This window comes from Oryctolagus cuniculus, chromosome X (genome assembly GCF_964237555.1).
Source record: "Oryctolagus cuniculus chromosome X, mOryCun1.1, whole genome shotgun sequence".
NCBI classification, from domain to species: Eukaryota; Metazoa; Chordata; class Mammalia; order Lagomorpha; family Leporidae; genus Oryctolagus; species Oryctolagus cuniculus.
The window spans coordinates 122,944,711-122,958,620 of NC_091453.1; positions in this window are offsets into that span (position 1 = coordinate 122,944,711).

The following is a 13,910-nucleotide window of genomic DNA, read 5'->3' on the forward strand; positions in this document are numbered from 1 at the left end:
TGGCCATTGCGGCCAATTGGGGAGTGAACCAGTAGATGGAAGATCTCTCTCTCTCTCTCTCACTCTTTAACTCTGACTTTCAAATAAATATATAAATAAATAAATCTTTAAAAAAATGATAGGAGCATGTGAAATGGCATAGTAATGATAATTTAATTTTATTTGGCTCACAGCATTGTTTTACATTTAAATAGTCTTCATTTCAGCCAATATGGTTTATAATTCATTTTATTAAATAAGATCCAGTAATCAATAATATAATGAAAGAAAGTGTTATTTACATGGCTTTAAAGTGCCTTTCCTCAAAATACTCATTATAGTGGGAAAAAGGTTAACTAAACAACACCAAAGCCTTGAAGACTTAAGACACCTTAATTGACTGATCAAAGTTGACATTACCAGTCATGGACTAAGCGGAAACTATTAAGAAATTAAATTAAACCATACACCTAAAATAGTGCTTGGCACAAAAGTGTGCCATGTGCTTGGTAAGAGCTGCTTAGATGGAGAGACAGGAACAACTGGGGTCTGTGTTTTCTTTCCTCTGCAGAGGTTTCTTGAGTATGGGGAGTAAGTTAGAAAAGGAGACACATCTAGAGACATTGCTTCTGTGATAATCATTTTCCTGGGTTTGTTTCCACAAATCTAAATCAATTGGAAACACTTTTACTAATTAGTCTAACAAAGAGAGAGCCTGGATCAGGGAATTGAGTGAGGAATGGGATAAAGATTTAGGAAAGGAGAGAAATGTTCTTATGACTTGGGGTTGGGAGATGGAAGAGGACTATTAAGAAAAATTGATGAATCACCATCCAGGGAAATAGCAGACTGTATGTAAGGAAGATTATCCAACGTAGGTGCCCCCCTGGCAACCACAGTAGATGGATGATTAATTATCAAAGGAACTTTTCCTAATATATGGATATAAGATTTCAGACCTCTGGATAACCCTGATAGGTCTAGGCCTCGAGGATGACTAAAATGAACTTCTCTTGCTGGATGGCATGATGGAGCCTACAAATTACAACTCTATCAACTTCAGTTAACATAGCATATATATCTTCTACATGTGAGATTTTGCACTGAGACTTAAATTTGCCTCATGGGGAAAATTTCTTCTTGGATTTCAAAAAAGGCGTGCCCATGATGACAACACATCTCATTGTAGCTACCAGAATTGAAAAAGGTTTATTTTGAGACCAAGGTTACAATTGTTCACAGGCTGGTGTGCAGAGATGAGTGTCGCCTCCAGAATTCTCTGCTATATTTGTATAGGAGAGCACTGCAACATATGGTTCACCCCTTTGGCATGATCTATAGAAGCAATCCTCAGAAGGAAGAGTGGATGAATGTGCTCACACTAGATTTTGTTTAGGGTCTTGTAATACATTGTTAATTTTTTTCCAAGAAAAAAAAAACACAGAAACAAAGCAAAATAAGAAATTATTATCTGAGAGAGAATGGTGTACAGCCACAGATGTTAGCAGCCCTCCAGGGTATGAAAGACTTCTAGCTATGCTTCACTGGGACATGCTGCTCAGGACAGTGACTAACTTAATGGGACAGAATATTTTGCTTGCTATGCAAATGATAACCTTCCCAAACTTGAGGCAATTTATAGCAATGAACATTCTATTAAGGAGAAAAACTTTTGAATATTGTACAGTGTAGACACAAAAGATTCTGCAGCAATGATAGTTATCTAAGGCCAAGCAACTGTAGAATCAGATGGAGTGCCTAAATGCACTTGGACTCTCAAAGCACAGAAAAGACTTTTGCTGAATCTTTGTGAGCTTTAGAAGATACTTTCCTTCTTGCCGAAAACCAGAATGCATGCCAGATAAGACTCTTAAATACATACCTGAGAACTGAAGAAAAAGTCATCTGCATATACATAGATGCTAGAGATTCTGTAACAGAGACTAGCCCAGGAAATTGAGACTCAGACACCATTTCACATGGATATTGCCGGAGTCAGGATAGTCACTCTGCAGAATTTTGGGAATCCAGTTGGTAACATGCACTCTCTAAGCACAAGTTGCCAAGTGAAAGGGAGCTTGATTCCTCACCAAATAATGATGGCCCTGGGCATTGGTGGAGACACCAATTGAAAGTGAAAAGCAACAACAAGGGGCCTGTGCTGTGGCATAGTGGGTAAAGCCACCACCTGCAGTGCTGGCATCCCATACGGGCACCGATTTGAGTCCTGGCTGCTCCACTTCCAATCCACTCTCTGCTGTGGCCTGGAAAACCAGTAGAAAATGGCCCAAGTCCTTGGACCCCTGCACTTGCGAGGGATACCTGGAAGAAGCTCCTGGCTCCTGGCTTCGGATTGGCACAGCTCTGGCTGTTGCGGCCATCTGGGGAGTGGGCCAGTGGATGGAAGACACCTCTCTCTCTGTCTCTGTCTCTCTCTCTCTCTCTCTCCTGCCTACCCTTCTCTCTAAGTGTAACTCTGACTTTCAAATAAATAAATAAATCTATAAAAAAAGAAATCAAAAAAGAAAAACAACAATGAGAGAAAATTGCCATTGATCACTGATAGTAGATTTCATCAGAGAAATCAAGAGAATTTACGATAAACTAATAAAAATGTCTAGGAAAGTTTCTAAAGCAAATTCAAAAAAACCAATTCAAAATATAATGAAAAAGATATGACATAGTGTTATACTAAACTATACCTATAATAGATACATTTAAATATTTAATGTAATTCTAATAATAATGTTCTAGGGAATTTTATTGACACTAAAGAGATAAATCATAAAATTCATATTGAAGGTTAAAGTCCAAAAATATCAAAATAATACTGGTGAGAACAATACAAAAGACTTATTCTCCCATAGACCAATGTTAGCACGAAGTTTAGTATTACTATTTTAAAGGTTTATTTATTTGTTTGAAAAAGAATATACAACCCAGGAAATGACTTATATGTATTGATATATAATGTAATGGGCATTATAACAAAGTGAGGATCTTGACTTGGCTTATATTACAAAACAAAATATCCTGTGGCTGGCATGGTGTCACAGTGGGTTAAGCCTTAAGAGGGTTCCAGTTCAAGTCCTGGCTGCTCCACTTCTGATATATCCACTTTTGATCCAGCTTCTTGCTAATGTGCCTAGGAAAGCAGCTAAAGATAGTCCAACTACTTGGGCCCTTGTACCCATGTGGACGACCTGGAAAAAGCTCTAGTATCCTGGATTCGGCCTGGCCCAGCCCTGGCCATTGCAGCCATTTGAGGAGTGAACCAGCAGATGAAAGATTGATGGATCTCTCTCTGTCTGTCTCTGTCTCTGTCTCTCTCTCTCTCTCTATCTCTCTGTCACTCTCTCTCTCTCCTGTCCCCTCTCTGTAACTCTGCCTTTCAAATGAATAACCATATCTGTAAAAATAAAAAAAAATATACTTTATCTTGGGGTCAGCATTGTGGTACATCATAGCACTGTGCTAAGCCGCCGCCTTCAATGCCTGAATCCTAAATATGAATGCCAGTTCAAGTCCTGGCTATTCTGCTCTCAATTCAGCTTCTTGCCATTGGGTCCAGAAAGGCAGTGGAAGATGGCCCAAATCCTTGGGGCCCTGTCCTCTGTGTAGGAAACCAAGATGGAGCTCCTGGCTCCTGCCTTTGTTCTGGTCCAGTCTTGGCTGTTGTGGGTTTGGGAAGATCTCTTTCTCTCTTTCTTTCAATCTCTCTCTCTCTCTCTCTCTGTTGCTCCCTCACTCCCCATTGCACTGTCTTTCAAATAAATAACTATGTCTTAAAAAATAAAATAAAATAAAATACATTTTATACCTTTTAGGAGAAAATATATCATATATTTGTGATATTTGGTAGGAAAAATCTCTTACATATGACACACAAAGCACATAAAATAAATGAAAATATATATTTTTTAATTTTTTTAAAAATTTCATTTAAGTTATACAAGTTTCATTTATTTCATGTATACAGATTTTGGAACATAATGATACTTCCCTCCCTCCCACCGAGGCTTCAAACCTTGTTTTTCCTCCAAATTGACATTCAAAATGTTGCATTTTGTATCAAAAAAACAAAAGAATTAAAAGAAAAGTGGTATTTGGATAAGCTATTTCTGGCATTCATTTTAAAATATATTTAGCATCTGTAATATAAAGAAAATCATGGGGCTGATGATTTGGTGTAGTGGGTTAAGCCTCCTGCTGTGAAGCCAGCGTCCCATATGGGCAGCCGCTCAAATCCCAGCTGCTCTACTTCTGATCCTGCACCCTGTTAATGGCCTGGAAAAAGCAGCAGAATATGGCCCAAGTCCTTGGGCCCCTGCTCCCCATTTGAGAGACCCGGAAGAAGCTCCTGGCTCCTGGCTTTGGTCTGTTCCAGCCCAGGTCATTGCAGTCATCTGGGGAATGAACCATCAGATAGAAAATCTCTCTCTTTCTGTCTCTCTGTCTCTCTCTCTGTCTCTTCTCCTCTCTCTACATCTGACTTAAAATAAATAGATAAATCTTTAAAAAAAACAAAGTAAAAAGAAAATAGTATGCATGAGACAAAAGAGAACATGATCAACTTGCAGATAAGCTGTCAAATCTCACTAGCAATCGGAAGACAGGAAGACAAACAAAACCAAACAATCACCTATCAGATTTGAAAAGAAAATCTCTCCATGTGCTTGTGGAAACATAAATAAATATTGCTAATGTAATTGTAAAGAAAATCAATTTAACGATATCTGTCCAATGCTAAAAATAAATTGACATTTTCTTTTTTTTTTTCTTTTGATAGGCAGAGTTAGACAGTGAGAGAGAGAGACAGAGAGAAAGGTCTTCCTTTTTCCGTTGGTTCACCCCCCAAAATGGCCACTATCTGAAGCCAGGAGCCAGGTGCTTCCTCCTGGTCTCCCATGGGGTGCAAGGCCCAAGCACTTGGGCCATCCTCCACTGCCTTCCCAGGCCACAGCAGAGAGCTGGACTGGAAGAGGAGCAACCAGGACTAGAACCCACCACCCATATGGGATGCTTGCTCTGCAGAGGATTAGATAAGTGAGCCATGGCGACAGCCAAGATTTACATTTTAAATAGAGGGAACCACTGTCAACTACATAAAATTAGGTAGAATATTTGAATTAAAAAATTTCTGGAAGTGGTTGCATCAGGTTAGATAAAAAGGAAATTTGACTGCCTAGGGATATGAAGAAATTAACTCCACCAGCAATATATTTATTTAATTTTTAAAAAATATGAAACAAATAGGGCCGGCGCTGTGACGCAGCTGGTTAACACCCTGGCCTGAAGCACCAGCATCCCATATGGGCCCCAGTTCGAGTCCCAGCTGCTCCTCTTCCCATCCAGCTCTCTGCTATGGCCTGGGAAAGCAGTAGAAGATGGCCCAAGTGCTTGGGCCCCTGCACCCATGTGGAAGACCCGGAAGAGGCTCCTGGCTCCTGGGTTCGGATTGGTGCAGCTCTGGCTGTTGCGGCCATCTGGGGAGTGAACCAGCAGATGGAAGACCTCTCTCTCTGGCTGTACCTCTCTCTGTAACTCTGTCTTTAAAATAAATAAAATAAATCTTTAAAAAATATGAAACAAATATTAATGTTTATTAATTTTCAATAACAAGTATATTGGTATTCATATTAGCATCTTATGTTCCCTTGTATATTAAGATTCCGTGTGTGTGTGTGTGTGTGTGTGTGTATGAAACTACATACATAAAAAAAAGGCTGATTCAACTGTAACCTTTTGAATGGAATCCTTTGAATGGGGTGATTAACAAAATAGGATTTGGATTGGGAAGATGATTCCAGGTTAAGATTGAATTGTGGTAAACAACAACAAAATAATGAAACAACCATGGAGAGTGTGTTTGAGTGTGTGTGTGTGTATGTGTGTGAGAGAGAGAGAGAGAGAGAGAGAGAGAGAGAGAGACTGAGAGAGAGAAACTGAGAGAGAGAGTAAGAGAGAAAAAGAGAGAGAGAGATGAAAGTACTGGGCAAGAGGAATAGAAGGTACTACAGTCATTAAACAAGATTCATGTATAAGCCTTGTGGGTTCTTGCCATGAATGCAGAGAAGAATCCTGAATATTGACTCAAATAAAAGAGATGACATGGTAAGTTTTAAGCTGTTTATTCAGTGAGAGAAATACATCGGAGAGTTAGGGCTCTACCTAAAGGAGAGGTGGAAGTCTGGATCCATACTGAACCGAGAAGAGGCCAAAAGCCACGTGCAGCAGCGTTTAGTTCTGAGCAGCTACTAGCAGTTTACCACTGGCAGTGAAGCAAAGGCAGAGAGTGCAGTGGGCCTGCAAGCCATGTGTCCCGAAGGCACGGGGCAACAAGGGCAACAGAGGTCTGTACTGGTGAAAAAGGGCTAAAAAGGGAAAAAAAAAACAGGCCCAGCCCACCATGTTTCAGGCCCTTTATCCACTTCCAAAGGAGAGTGGTTATGTAGCCTGATTGGCAGGTGCACAAACAGGTGGGGTCAGGTAGGGGCATGAGATCACACAGGGGCGTGATGAAGACGTGGTCTTCCAGCTCACAAACCTATTCAATTTTATCCTATCTGCATGCCTACATGAATGCGGAATTTTGAATTAGAATAACTCAAGCTCTCTTTTACCTGCCCTCATAAAAGAAGGCAGAACACAACAGAAACTTTCATTTCTTGAATTCCTTTACCTTCTTATGCCCTTCTGTAAGACAGGATCTAAAACAGGCCCTTCTCTATTCTGTCTGCGACTTTTCTTAACATAACAACAACAGTGTTTAATAGTTTGGGTACATTTTTCATGGCTACTATTCATTTTAACAGGGAATTCATCTGCAGGCTGCCTTTTCAATAAAAACGTTTATTCTCATAAAAATTGTGAAGAATAATTTTTCTATGAACTTGGTTGTCTATCTGCTATTTAATCACTCTGCTTCTAAAAAAGAAATGATACAAGCAAATGATTCCACATCCTTGGTCTAGGCAAATGCTGTGTCACATCTACTGAATATTTTCAACAATTCAGGCTGTCAATTCCTGTAATGTGCAAGAAGAAAATCAGGAAAGTAATGACTGTTTCAAACGTATGACTCAAAGCGATGGATTTCCCACATATAAAACATTGTTTCCTGTTTCTGTCTTGTGAGTATTTGAAAATTATCAAATATGAATTAAGCTATTAAAAATAGCTCCATACAGAGGAAAAAATAGAATTTTCTTCCACCTGAAATTTTAAATAATTAACACAGGTTTTCATCAAAGCATCTGATTAAGAGGGAGGGTACTTGGAGTTTATGTCCAGCTCCAAAACGATTTATCACTGGTTCCAAAGGCAGAAACGTTATTTCTCTTCCCTATTTTAACCGTGGAACTAGAATAATAGTTAAATAACATGCAGTTTGCTCTAAGCTTTCTAATACTGTTTGAAGGCCATTTTTTTATTTTATGATTTTTAGAAAAATTTTCATCTTAAAACAAAAGAATAGAAACACAGAGCAAATACCAGGTATGATAGGAAATAAAGCCTTTGTGTGTTAATGCAGTGCTATGGCTTGGATGTGATTTTGTTCCCCAAAATTTCAGGTACTAAAGGCTTGGTCCTCAATGTGGTGACAGGACCTTTAAGAGACGGGCCCTTAGGTCATCGGGAAGTGTCGCCCTCGAAAAAGAGCACTGCCCACTTGGAATAAGTCCTCTCAAGAGAGATTCTAATAAAAACATGAGTCTGACTGCTGCGTCTCTCTCTGGTTTCCTGTCTTGAGATGTAATTGTTCTCTTTCTCACGTGTTTTACCTTTGCCGTCTAACATGACATGATGCAACCAAGGGGTGCCCCTAAAAGAGCCTGAACCATGCTGTTTAGACTTTTAGTTTTCAAAATTGTAGCTTAAATGAAACTATTTTATTCCTAAGTAGCTTGCCTCAGTTATTTTTTTATAGTGATGCCAAAGGGAATAGCAGGGAGCCTATAGGCCCCCATGATTGCTTTAAAAAGGCTTAAATTTAAGTCTAACATCTTAGTAGCATATGCATGTACCTTCCTAGTATAAAATACACTCCTTTGCATTCCTTTTGAGTGCTGTGCCACATATAATGTAATTCTAAAGAATAGCAGTCATTATAAGAACTTAGGAAAGACATTATGTTTCAGGTTAAATGAAATGGTAATGGCAAGATATGGTAATAAAAATCTTGCACAAATAAAAGAGTAAGTAGAGTCACTTAATTTCTTCTTTATTGGCTACTTCTGGTTAGTAGAGAATTGTAAGTGTTCTAAATTGCTGCACACACGCCATCAAGCAACAGCCACTTGTTGTGTTGGCCCAGGACCAGAATCACCAGTCCTTATCAAGCCTGAAAGTGCAACTGACCCCTGAACTATGACTTCTCTATGAGCACAGACACTCCAGACCTTGGCTCTGTGGCTATACTAGACTCACTTGTGTCTTAGACACCAGAGTAGTCACCATAGAGACCTAGTTCACACACACTTTAGGCTCCATAATAAACGTCTCTGCATGCACCATTGCTCCAGACATCAGGCATAGAGAGTTTACCCAGACACCAGACCCCAGAGTAGCTGTAGCTATGCATACAGCAGTGCTCCCACCTCTGGCTACCAGCTGCTTCACAAGAACCATCTCTCTCCATACCATCACTGGTGTGGAAACACGGCTTCTCAAGTCCTTGTAAATAGTGTCATTCCTTCTGCAGGTCTTAGAGTCATAGACCCACCATGTATGTCTCTGCTTCTGGTGTTTGGTCACTGATAAATGACACTGGTTTCCCAGCTACCACAAAAGGCCTGTTTGCCAGACTCAAAGCCAAGAGGGAGTCCTTTGACCACAATTTCTTTAGTGGAATTAAAGAAATTAAGAGGACCCACAAATATGATAACTGAGGTAAAATGAACCAATCACTTGAAAGGCATAAATTCTCATATATCACACAAGGATAAATGGCTGATATGAAAAGGCCTATATCTATGAAAGCAATTGAATCAATAACTAACAACCTTCCAAAAAGCAAAGCAGCAGATCCAGTTGATTTTTCTGGTGAATTCCAGCAAAATTTAAGGAGGAAATGATAGCAATTATCTGTTATGTATTCCAAAATATAAATTAATTAAAAGGAACACTTCCTAAATGATTCTTGGAAATCAGCATTATGCTAACATATAAACTAGATAAAGACATTACAAGAAACACATAATTGCAAAAGGACTTGCATCCAAGGTACTTAAAGAACTCTTAAAACTTAAGAAACAAACAACCCAATTGAAAGTATACAAAATATTTCAACAGATACCTCTATAAGGAACATATACAGATGGCAAATAAGCCATATAAAGATATTCAACATCATATGTCATTAGTGAATTGCAAACTAAGACAACACTGAGATGCACTACATACCTCTTAAGATGATTAAAATCCAAAACACTCACACCATCAGATGCTCTGGAGAATGTAGAACAATGGAAATTTTATTTTTTGCTTATGGAAATCGAAAATACTTGTCACTTTGGAAAATTGCTTGGCTATTTCTTACAAAGCTAAACATAATCGCACTATATGATCCAGTAAACCTGTCCCTGGGTATTTAGTCAAATGAGTTGAAAATATCTCCACACAGAAATACTCACATAAATGTTTATAGAAGTTTTATTTATAATTGATAAAAATTGGTAGCACCCAAGAATCCCTTTGATAGGTGAACTGCTACAGAAATTATAATATATCCATACAGTGGAATATTTTTCAGTGATAACAAGAAATGAGCTATCAAGCCATGGAAAGACACAGAGAACCATTAAAATACCTTGCTAAATGAAATAAGCCAATATGAAAAATGTACATAATATATAATTCTAAGTATGCGACATCTGGAGAAGGCAAAAGTATAGTGACAGTGGAAACACAAGTGTTTGGAAGTTTTGAAGAGTGAGTCTTGAAGGGATGAATAGATGAAGAAAAGGAGATATTTATGGCAGTGAAGCTATTCTGTGGACATAATAATGGGAGCTACGTGAAATTATAAATTTTTCTAAACCAATAGAACATAAGAATTAACTTTAATGTAAACTATTAATTTAAATGGATGATAATGTACCAATATTGTTTCATTGATTGTAACTAATGTATTATATATATGCGATATGTTAATAGTAGAGGAAATTGGGAATAAGTCTAGAGGTAGGATGAGAACGCTCTGCACTTTGGTGGTTCAATTTTTTGTAAACCTAAAAGTGTCCTAATAATAAATAAATTCTTGTGTTTCAAAATAAAGCAAAATGGATAAAGGCATATTGAATATGACTTTATCATAATCTTGAGTTGCACTTCTATTTTCATAAGATAGACTTCAAGTCACAAACTGTGTTGATATGTATGGTGATATTTAATGGTGCTGATTAAAGACTACTTGGTTTTCCAAAGTGTTTTACCAACTCTACTATCAATGATAACTGTTCCATCTCAGACTCTTGTGTGGGATTTTGCATTAGACAAGTTGAATCTTCCCTAATAATCCTCTCCAGTCAAATTATAAGAGAGGATATGCTGATTACAAACCAGACATGTCAACAGGATATAAACAGAATCAGCAATAGGCTCACTGTCATCAGAGAATAAGTGTAGTAGCTATTTGTCACTTCTTAGCTGATCAGCACCCTAGCCCTTGTTCTAAAACTAAGCTGTAGCAGACATTGAGTAATTTTCTTCTCTTACTTTGTAAATTGAATTTCAAAGTAAAGAAAAACAGAAGTTACAATATTCATAACACGGAATACCCTAGCTATGTTTATCAATAATCTATTTTATTTTGTGCTGATTAGTACTTCTTTGTAGGAGTGTAACACAACTCTGTTGACATTTCACTAGCTGATGTGCATTTAGGTTGTTTCCAGTTTAAGGTTATTTTAAATAAAGCTACCATGGTGACTCTCAAAAAGGTCATGCCAAGTAAAAAAAAAAAATCAGACACAAAAGACTATGTTCTGTATAGTTTTATTTATATAGAATTACAGAAGAGGTGAAATCATAGTGACAGAAATCTTATAAGTAGGGAAGCGACAGATTTCAAAGAACAGGAAATTTGGGGTGGAGTGATAGAAATATTCTGTATCTTGATTTTGATGTTGATTACATGACTATATTTTTTATCAAAGCATAAATTCTGCCCTTAAAGTGCCGGCATTGTGGTACAGCAGGTTAAGTCACTGTCTGCAATGCTGGCATCCCATATAGGCATTGGTTCAAGTCCCGGCTGCTCCACTTCCTGTCCAGCTCCCTGCTAATGAGCCTAGGAAAGCAGCAGAAAAAGGCCCAGGTACTTGGGCCCCTGCTCATATGTGGGAGACCCAAAAGAAGCTCTGGGCTCCTGGCTTCAGCCTGGCCTAGCCCTGGCCATTGTGGTTATTTGGGAAGTAATTAAGCAGATTTAAGGTCTGTCTCTTTTTCACTCTCTCTAACTCTGCCTTTCAAAAACACAAATAATTTTTTTAAAAATTTATGCATTTAAAATAAGTGAAAAAATTGAATATAAATTTTACCATAATAAAACTAACTCAAAAAAGAAAAAAGAAAAGCATCACTTCTCATAGGTACCACAGTCTCAACCTGTCGACTGTCACAATTTGCAAGCCTGCCTCTCGCACTGATGTTAGTTCATTATATTATACAGAGAAATTTTATTCCTCCTTTTCTTGGCCACAATGCTTACTCCCCTTTCAGATTCTTTTAGCCAACTGGAAATAGGAAATAACATGGTTGCTGAGCCATATGCTTCTTTATGTCCTTTCCCTTAACTACAGAAAGATGCAGCTGAAGCTTTCGCAGTAGTGCTTATAATGGCTAATTTTAAGTCAGGGATGATTCTAATTCCCAGCCTCCATCTGGTGCGACTGAAGGGGGTGGTTTTATTCTTTCAATTGCAGAGTGTTTATGGCTGTATCAACAGTGCCTATCAGTGCCTGGCATAGTGGGAATACCATAAATATTTATTGACTGAGAAAATACCATCAAATGCTTCATTCTCTTTTAAAGTGTACTATTAAAAATAGGCTTGAAGAAAAAAAAACTCCTTAACTATAATAGAATCTACAATCGCAGACTACAAGCCTCTTGAAAAACTGGAGTATGTGGTGCCGAGCTCTGTCCAGATATTCCAAGCTATTCCTTTTCCCATGTTTCAGAGTGGTGGTTGATAATGGCTCATAGTTGAGTCCCTCTCTGGAAATTGCCCTTGAGCTAAAGAAGTCCATTTCCCTGTAAACAAGGCTGTATATAATGTCTGGTCAGTACAGGGCAAGATCCCTTTGCTTCAATAAAAGACAAGTCCACCTCCAGAAGTGCCTGTGGAATTGTCTGAAGCCTGATAGCAACCATTGCAAGGTTTAACTTCTCCCTCTGCTGATGGTACTTCCTTCATTCCGTTGAAGTTGCTGCTCCTCCGATCACTCTCTAATATCTTCTGTTTGCAGCTGTTATTTTTTTATTCTGGGAAATATGGCCTAAGACAATTCATATTGGGAATAGTCCTAAGAAGTAATCTCATGAATGGGATTTTGGAGCTGGATCACTCACTGGCTGGATAAATAGAGGATTTCATATCTGATAGTAGTTCTAGTACCGATAGCCACTGGCAGGATGTAGCAGGGCAATTGTTATAATATCTACTGGTGGTAAAATGGGATGAGACATGGGATGGAAAAGGATGCAGAAGTGTGCACAATATCTCTCATCCCATGGTAAGATTTGAGGTAAGTAGTAATTTATAAAGAATATGGACTCAGATGGTTTTTGTGGGTACTTTTATTATATTCAAGAAAAATAAGGAAAGGTTGTGGGTGGTGTCGCTCCCCCTCTTCGTGGAGGAGCAACACTGAACCCTGCGCTGTTCCTTCGTCCGCCCGGCCCTCCCCGGGTTTGCTGCTGGTTCTTCCCGGGTTGGCTACTATCCCTTCCACCTCCGTGGAAGGGCAGTTCCCCCTGGCTGCATTCCCCACTTCCGCAGGGGAGCGGCACACCGCCGGCCGGCTTTCTCGGGGGCTGCACGGGTTCCCTTAGATGTTCCCCATAGATGTTCCTGGTGCATGCCGTCTCTCTCCTCCTTTATAGTCCTCCTCCGCCAATCCCAACTCGGCTGCCCACACGCCGAGTACGCTGCTCTCCAATCAGGAGCAAGTCCTACAGTTAATTGGTTGAACTGGAGGCAGCTGTGCGGAAGCTGTTTACTTCTCTCCCAGCGCCATATTGTGGGAGAGCAGATGCATAGAATAAGTCTTAATTCCAGTAACTCAGTCTAGTCCGGGTTGCTCCCCACAGGTGGCAAATCACTAATCTGAGGTGAAATAGAAAAATTGGAGGGCTTCATTTCCTTTGTATAAAGGGGCTGTCATCTGCAGATGGAGGGCAGACAAAGCTGAGGATCTGGATAAGAACTTGTGAGGGTGAGGCAGTTTGAGACTCTTGAATTCTCAAATCTGACTATGTCAAAAACAGGGCAATCAAAGGGAGGGAAAAGAACTCTAAATAGGTAATAGTATATTGGGAATTCTTGATTCCTCGAATTGCCCTGAACAGACTGGGCTTCTAAAAGTAGCCTGTACTCTCCATAAATGTGTTCAGCTCTTGATTAAAAACAGTAAAATGTCTTCTGCCTTGCCACACAATTCAGAGAGCCCTCACAACCAATCTCCACCTTCTTTCTGTGAAGGAATATGAAACGGCAACATAAACCAGTTGGCGAGAATACTGAGCTCACACAGGGAAGGGAAGGAAAGGAGTGTGCACTAAATGAACTGCATGAACCTTCAGGAGATTATAAATGAGTCTAGACCCCGAAGATGTTGAGTCCGGAGGGACAGAGCCTATAAATATGGGTGGAAATCGCCATGGTTAATGTGTAAATAGTCTAACAAAGGCCCAGGAGAGACTGA